This window comes from Saimiri boliviensis, chromosome 9 (genome assembly GCF_048565385.1).
Source record: "Saimiri boliviensis isolate mSaiBol1 chromosome 9, mSaiBol1.pri, whole genome shotgun sequence".
NCBI lineage: Eukaryota > Metazoa > Chordata > Mammalia > Primates > Cebidae > Saimiri > Saimiri boliviensis.
The window spans coordinates 39,151,810-39,159,310 of record NC_133457.1 but is presented as its reverse complement, the minus strand read 5'-3'; the positions used below and the strand labels follow the sequence as shown (position 1 = coordinate 39,159,310).

The 7,501-nt window shown below is 44.1% G+C and overlaps 1 pseudogene; it reads left to right on the top strand.

The window, feature by feature from the left end:
- The first annotated feature begins 6,487 nt into the window (after positions 1–6,487).
- Positions 6,488–6,958, top strand: LOC141585524 (large ribosomal subunit protein uL23 pseudogene; annotated as a pseudogene).
- Positions 6,959–7,501: the final 543 nt, after the last annotated feature.

Genomic DNA, 7,501 nt, shown 5'->3' with positions numbered 1-7,501 from the left:
AAACCCTGAGCAAGGCATGCAGAATTGAGAACAGAGGCTGTCTCTGGCTGCCTCGTAAGCAGAGACACAGGTTCAGCAGAGATGCCAAGAGAGGGCATCAAGGTGCTTTCTGAGGTGATGGAGTATTCCCTACCTCTTTGTTTTTGGCAAGTGAGCTATTATATACTCCTTAGCAGATTCTGGCTATCATGGCCACCATCCTGCTCCCTCCTTCTGTCCCTCCCCATCTCCCAGCTCCCGCCCTCCCTCCCTCCCTCCTTTCCCTCCTTCCTTCCTTCCATCCTTCCTTCTTTCTTTTTTTATTTTTGAGACAGAGTTTCGCTCTTGGTGCCCGGGCTGCAGTGCGATGGCATCATCTAAGCTCACTGCACTCTGCCTCCCTGGTTCAAGCAATTCGCCTGCCTCAGTCTCCCGAGTAGCTGGAATTACAGGCATGTGCCAGCACACCCAGCTAATATTTTGTATTTTTAGGAGAGATGGGGTTTCTCCATGTTGGTCAGGCTGGTCTTGAACTGCCGACTGAACCGCCACGCCCAGCCTTCTTTCTTTCCTTTTTAAAATTTTTTTCGAGATGGAGTCTTGCTCTGCTGCCCAGGATGGAGTACACTGGTGCAATCTTGGCTCACTAAAACCTCTGCCTCTCGTGTTCAAGCAATCCTCCTGCTTCAACCTCCTGAGTATCTGGGATTACAGGAGTGTGCCACTACGCCCAAATAATTTTTGTATTTTTAGTAGAAATGGGGTTTCACCAGGTTGGCCAGGCTGGTCTTGAACTCCTAACCTCTTGATCTGCCTGCCTCGGCCTCCCAAAGTTCTGGGATAACAGGCATAGGCCACCGCACCTGGCCTTTTCCTTTCTTTTTTAGAGACAGGGTCTCGCTCTGTCATCCAGGCTGGAGTGTAGTGTTCACAGTCAAGTTCATTGTAACCTCAGACTCCTGAGCTCAAATTATCCTCCTGTCTCAACCTTCTGAGTAGCTAAAACTATAGATGCGCACCACCACCTGGCTAATTTTTAAACATTTTTGTAGAGATGGGTTCTCACTATGTTGCCCTGGCTGGTCTCCAATGCCTGGCCTCAAGCAATCCTCCTGTCTCAGCCCTCCAAAGTGCTGGGTAACAGGCATGAGCCCCCAGCCTGGTCCTTGCTTACCTGTCATGATTAAGGAGGTGGTTACCCAAGTGTATATATCAACAGTCATCAAAATACACATTGAAAGCTGTGCTTTTTTGTATACGTAAATTATACCTCAATAAAAACTTTTTTTTTTTTTGAGACAAAGTCTCACTTTGTCACCCAGGCTGAAATGCAGTGGCACAATCTTGGCTTACTGCAACCTCCGCCTCCTGGGTTCAGGCAATTCTCCTGCCTCAGCCTCCTGAGTAGCTGGGATTACAGGCATGCGCCACCATGCCCAGCTAATTTTTGTATTTTTAGTAGAGATGGGGTTTCACCATGTTGGTCAGGCTGGTCTCAAACTCCTGACCATGATCCGCCTGCCTTGGCCTCCCAAAGTGCTGGGATTGCAGATGTGAGCCACTGCACCCAGCCAATTAAAACTTTTAAAAAATGTGATATTTTTCTTATCATCAACTATGCACAGTGTCTTCCCACCAATATCATTATAATAAAAACATATCTGTATAACAAATTGAGTTCAGGTTCTACCTGACAACTGCAGGCCTCAAACCTCATTTGAAACCACAAGTAAAAAGTTAAAAAAGTTTGAGGAGTTTGTTTTAATGGGAGCTGTGGTCTGAATGCTCCCCCACTTCAAATTCATATGTTGAAACCTAATCCCAATTGCAAAAGCGTTAAAAAGTAGGGCCTTGAAGAAGTGATTAGATCCCAAAGGCAGAGTCCTTATGAAGGAATTAGTGTCTTCAACATAGCGAGACCCCATCTTTTTCTTTCTTTTTTTTTTTTTTAGAGATGGGGTCTTGCTATGTTGCCCAGGCTGGAGTGCAGTGGCTATTCACAGGCACAATCCCACTACTGATCATAATGGGAGTTTTGACCTGCTCCATTTCTGACCTGGGCCGGTTCACCCCTCCTTAGGCAACCTGGTGGTCCCCCGCTCCCGGAAAGTCACCATATTGATGTTGAACTTAGTGTGGACACCCGATCAGCATAGCGCACTACAGTCCAGAACTGGACTCAAGCGATCCTCCAGCCTCAGCCTCCCGAGTAGCTGGGACTACAGGCACACGCCACCGCGACTGGTGAGGCCCCCATCTTTCCAAAAAAAATAATGGAGGCCTTAGGGAACTTATTTATTTCTTCCCTGTGAGGACACAGGGAGAAGGCGCCATCTATGAGTGAGACACCCGAATCTGCCAGTGCCTTCATCTTGGACTTCCAGCCTCCGGAACTGTGAACAATAAATATTGTTTATAAGCCACTCAGTTTATAGTATTTTTGTTATAGCCACCCAAATGGACCAGGATGATCCTTTCCCCCAAGAAACTGAGAACAGGCATATAGAACATCCATCTATCTATCTATCTACCTATCCCTCTACCTACCTATCTATCTGTCCGTCCATCTGTCCGTCCATCCATCATCTATCCATCATCTATCTAATCTAATCTAATCTAATCTATCTATCTATCTATCTATCTATCTATCTATCTGTCTGTCTGTCTGTCTGTCTGTCTGTCTGTCTGTCTGTCTATCTTGCGGGTTGACATTGTGACATCCAAGTGTATGATTAGAATTCTCATCTTTTTGAACAAGAAGTAAACGAGGCTGGGTATTGCTGAACTCCTGTAGTTATCACAGTAGGAACACATAGTGGTCTGCTGTAAATTGGAAAAAAATAATTTGAGAAACACTGTTCTAAGCTACCCTCTTAGCTTGCAAGCCACTCAGGAAAGAGCTTCCCGTCACCCTGGCTCCAGTGTTTACATCAGTGCAGCCCACATGAAGTGTGCTCAGTGGATCCTTGTGCATTTTTATTGATTTTGGGCCTGAGGCTTCTGGACAAATAAACATACATGTGAGAACTAGGCGATTCCAGTCTTTAGGACTGTCCTCTATGCAGAAAAAGCCCAAACAGAGTAGAAAAGCCTAGCTGAGCCAAGCATTCTCTTAGGGGCCTAGGAAAACTTCAGCCCCAGATGTTGTTCCAAGGCTAGTCCTGCCTTCGTGTCTTGCCAGATGCAGAGATGGCTAGTGGCTACTTCTGGTATCACATCTCTACTTCTCCTTACTTCCTCTTTACTTGTGAGGCACATTGTGACCAAAAATAAAATATTGATCTCCCAGCCTCCCTTGCTGCTAGATATGACCATGTGGCTTGTGGCCCAGAAAGATGAATTCAGTGGGCCTTTCAGGAAGGCAGTCTAAAGAGAGCTAACATAGCAGGGAGGGCCTATTGTTATCTTTACTTTCCTTCTTCTGGCCTGTGACTCCAGAAGCCCATTTTGGACCATGAAGCAACCTTAAGGATGGAAATCATATGCTAGAACGCAGCAGCAGAAAGACTGATGAAATCTAGGTCCCACCAACTCTGAATGCCTGCCTCCAAACTTTCTTTAGAGAAGGAAGAAAGAGGCTTCTATTATTATTATTATTATTATTATTATTATTATTATTATTATTTTGAAATGCAGTTTCGCTCTTGTCACCCAGGCTGGAGTGCAGTGGTGTGATCTGGGCTCTCCACAACCTCTGCCTCCCAGGTTCAAGCGATTCTTCTGCCTCAGCCTCCCGAGTAGCAGGGATTATAGACATGTGCCACCATGCCTAGCTAATTTTGTGTTTTTAGTAGAGATGGGGTTTCTCCATGTTGGTCAGGCTGGTCTCAAACTCCCCACCTCAGGTGATCTGCCCACCTTGGCCTCCCAAAGTGCTGGGATTATAGGTGTGAGCCACCATGCCCCGCCAGCTTCTATTATTTTTTGGTAATTCTTACCTTAGGTTTTCCAGTTTCATGCAGCCAAATCTAATCCCAGTTCATTCATAAGCCAAAGTTTGCCTTTTCTCCTTTGTTCACTGACAATAATCCATGAAGCAGCATGGCCCTGACTGTCATCCTGGACATTGCTAAGGAAAGCAAACTGATAGGACAGCAGTCTGCTTACACACTCTCTCAGGTATATTCGCACTTAGAAGAGGACCACCACAAAAAGCACTGTTTCACCCAAAAGAAGCTTTGCGGTACTGCATGGAGATAAAATTTGGAATCTTTCCATTTTTATGTGTAGATCTAAATACACATGGGCCTCTGAGAAACATACGAAGTACATCCTCTGGCCATTGGTAGCCACATGCAGGGACTTTGTCAAGTTATGAGAGGAAAAATGAAAGTTATCTAGTTACTTTCAAGATCCAGGCAATCATGCTTGGAAAGGCTATAAACTAATACCTTGTTGGATGGAGACATCTCACAAGTTAATCTTCCAGTCCTCAGAAAACACTTTCAAAGGGAAATTATATTCTCTAACGTATATTTGCAGGTTCATAAAACAACTATTTTCCATAGCAAACATTTTATTTTCTTTTTTCTTTTCTCTCTCTCTCTCTCTCCCCCTCCCTCCCTCCCTCCCTCCCTTTCTTTTCTTTTCTTTTCTTTGCTTCATGAAAACAAGTTTATTAGGGAAGTAAAGAAACCAAAGGATGGCTACTCCATAGGCAGAGCAGCTCCATATCAAACATTTCAAAGATATGTGGCTCTTCTCCAGAATCATTACATATAAGATTGAACTCTTCTCTGAAAACAACTGAACACTTTTCAGAGTTAATAAAGAAATTGTTTCTGAATACAGAAGTCAACAGTTCTGAGATTTACAAATGATTAGAGAAATTTATTCCCTGAGAAGTGTCATACAACTAGTATAATAAATGTCATCATGCCCTACACGCTGTAATTTGTACACTGCGTGTAAGGTGTAGCACATAGAAACGAATTTGGAACACCTTAGCAAAATCAGTGGAACATATTAACAATTGGAAAACAGTGCTGCCGACTTCCCCAGCACCTCACACTTTAATTTATATTTTTGAGACAGGGTCTCACTCTGTCTCCCAGGCTGGAGTGCAATGGTGCGATCTCAGCTGACTGCAACCTCCGGCCTCCTAGGCTCAAGTGATTCTCGCACCTCAGCCTCCAAAACAGCTGATCCTACAAGGTGTATGTCACGTTGCCCAGCTAATTTTTTTTTTTTTCCTATCTCCGTTAGGAAAGAGGGAGTGCTGTGACAAGTGAATGCCTCAAAGCAGCATTATATATTCAATGACAGTTGCCTAAGAGAAGGCTGAGAAAGTAGTTTCATTTGTTTTGTTTTTCTTTTCTCTGATAGGTGCTTTTGGTTCTGTGAGCGGACACGCTTACAGCCCAGCCAAGAACACAAGGCCAAGCCTTCAGGTGCTAATCAAATAAAGAAGCCTAAATCCTGAACGTAAACGTCATGCCTCTTACTATAATCACAGCTGAGTAGGCTTGGCTGGACTTCAATCATCTATCACTAGCAGTTTGCACTTGCATTTGGGAGTGTTTCACAGAGCCAGTTCCACTACCCACTTCCCAGCCCAAGCCCATTCCCTGGCATAGCCTCTCCACAAACCATGGTCAGTACAGTGAGGCCAAGGCCCAGGCTTGCCATGGCTGCCACACCCTCAGCTGGAGTGACAAAGCTGGCAGAAGGAGTGGATGAGCTGTTGGCAATGATCACAGGGCTCTTTCCCGTAAGCGCCTTCTGCTCTTGCCCTTTATTGCTTTGTAAACACTTTATCTATTGTTCGTGTTTTGTTGCAATGTTAATTTGCAGAAATAATACATGCAATATAGGATTATATTCTCTTTGTAAAAAATTAAAACATCTAAACTCAATTGGATCATGCATCAACTGGATATACTTGACATCTGTAGACTACTTCATCCCACAACAGAAGACTGCACGTTCTTCTCAAGCTCACATGGAACATGCAAGATATGCCATATTCTGGGCTATAAAACACACTTTAGCCAATTTAAAAGCATAGAAATCAGGCCGGGTGTGGTGGCTCACGCCTGTAATCCCAGAAGTTTGGGAGGCTGAGGAAGGCAGATCACTTGAGGTCAGGAGTTCCAGACCAGCCTGGGCAACATGGTGAAACCCTGTCTCTACCAAAAAAGAAAAGAAAAGAAGAGAAGAGAAAAGAAAAGAAAAGAAAGAAAGCAAATTAAAGAGGAGAGAGGAAGGGAGGGAAGAAGGAAGGAAACCATGTATGTTATTAGGCCACAATGGAATTAAACTAGAGATCAATAACCAAAAAACACCCCCAAAAGGCCCCCAAATGCTTGAAGATTAAACACACACTTCTAAATAATACATGGGTCAGAGAACTCTCAAGAGAAATTTAAAATTCTTTGGAAAAATATTTGGAAAATGAAAATTCAACTTGCTAAAATTTGTGAGTCACGGCAAAAGCAGTGCCTAAAGGGCAATTCATAGCCTTGAATGTGTGTATTAGAAAAGAGGAAGCTCGGACCCTTTTCACAAGATGGCGCCAAAAGCGAAGAAGGAAGCTCCTGCCCCGCCTAAAGCCGAAGCCAAAGCGAAGGCTTTAAAGGCCAACAAGGCAGTGTTGAAAGGTGTCCACAGCCACAAAAAAAGGAAGATCTGCACGTTACCCACCTTCCGGCGGCCCAAGACACTGTGACTCCGGAGGCAGCCCAAATATCCTTGGAAGAGCGGCCCCAGGAGAAACAAACTGGGCCACTATGCTATCATCAAATTTCTGCTGACCACTGAGTCTGCCATGAAGAAGGTAGAAGACAACAACACACTTGTGTTCATTGTGGATGTTAAAGCCAACAAGCACCAGATCAAACAGGCTGTGAAGAAACTCTGTGACATTGATGTGGCCAAGGTCAGCACCCTGATTCGGCCTGATGGAGAGAAGAAGGCATATGTTCGACTGGCTCCTGATTACAGTGCTTTGGATGTTGCCAACAAAATTGTGATCATCTAAATGGAGTCCAGCTGGCTAATTCTAAATATATGTATATCTTTTCACCATAAAAAAAAAAAAAAAAAAAAGAGGAAGCTCTAAAACCACTCATATAAGCTTCTACCTTAAGATACTAGAAAAAAAAAGAGTAATTTACACTCAAAGAAAGCAGAATAAAAGACTTCATAAAAATTAGAGCAGACATCAGTGAAATTGAAAACAGGAAATCAATAGAGAAAAATCAATGAAACTGAAACTGTCTTTTAAAAAAGATAGAGGCTGGGTGTGGTGGCTCACACCTGTAATCCCAGCACCTTGCCAAGGCATGTAGATCATGAGGTCGAGTCCAAGACCAGTCTGGCCAAAATAGTGAAACCCCATGTCTGCTAAAAATACAAAAATTGGCTGGGTGTGGTGGCATGTGCCTGTAGTCCCAGTTACTTGGGAGGCTGAGGCAGGAAAAGTGCTTGAACTTGGGAGGCGGAGGTTGCAGTGAGCCAAGACTGTACCATTGCACTCCAGCCTGGGTGACAGAGTGAGACTTCCATCTTAAAAAACAAAAAA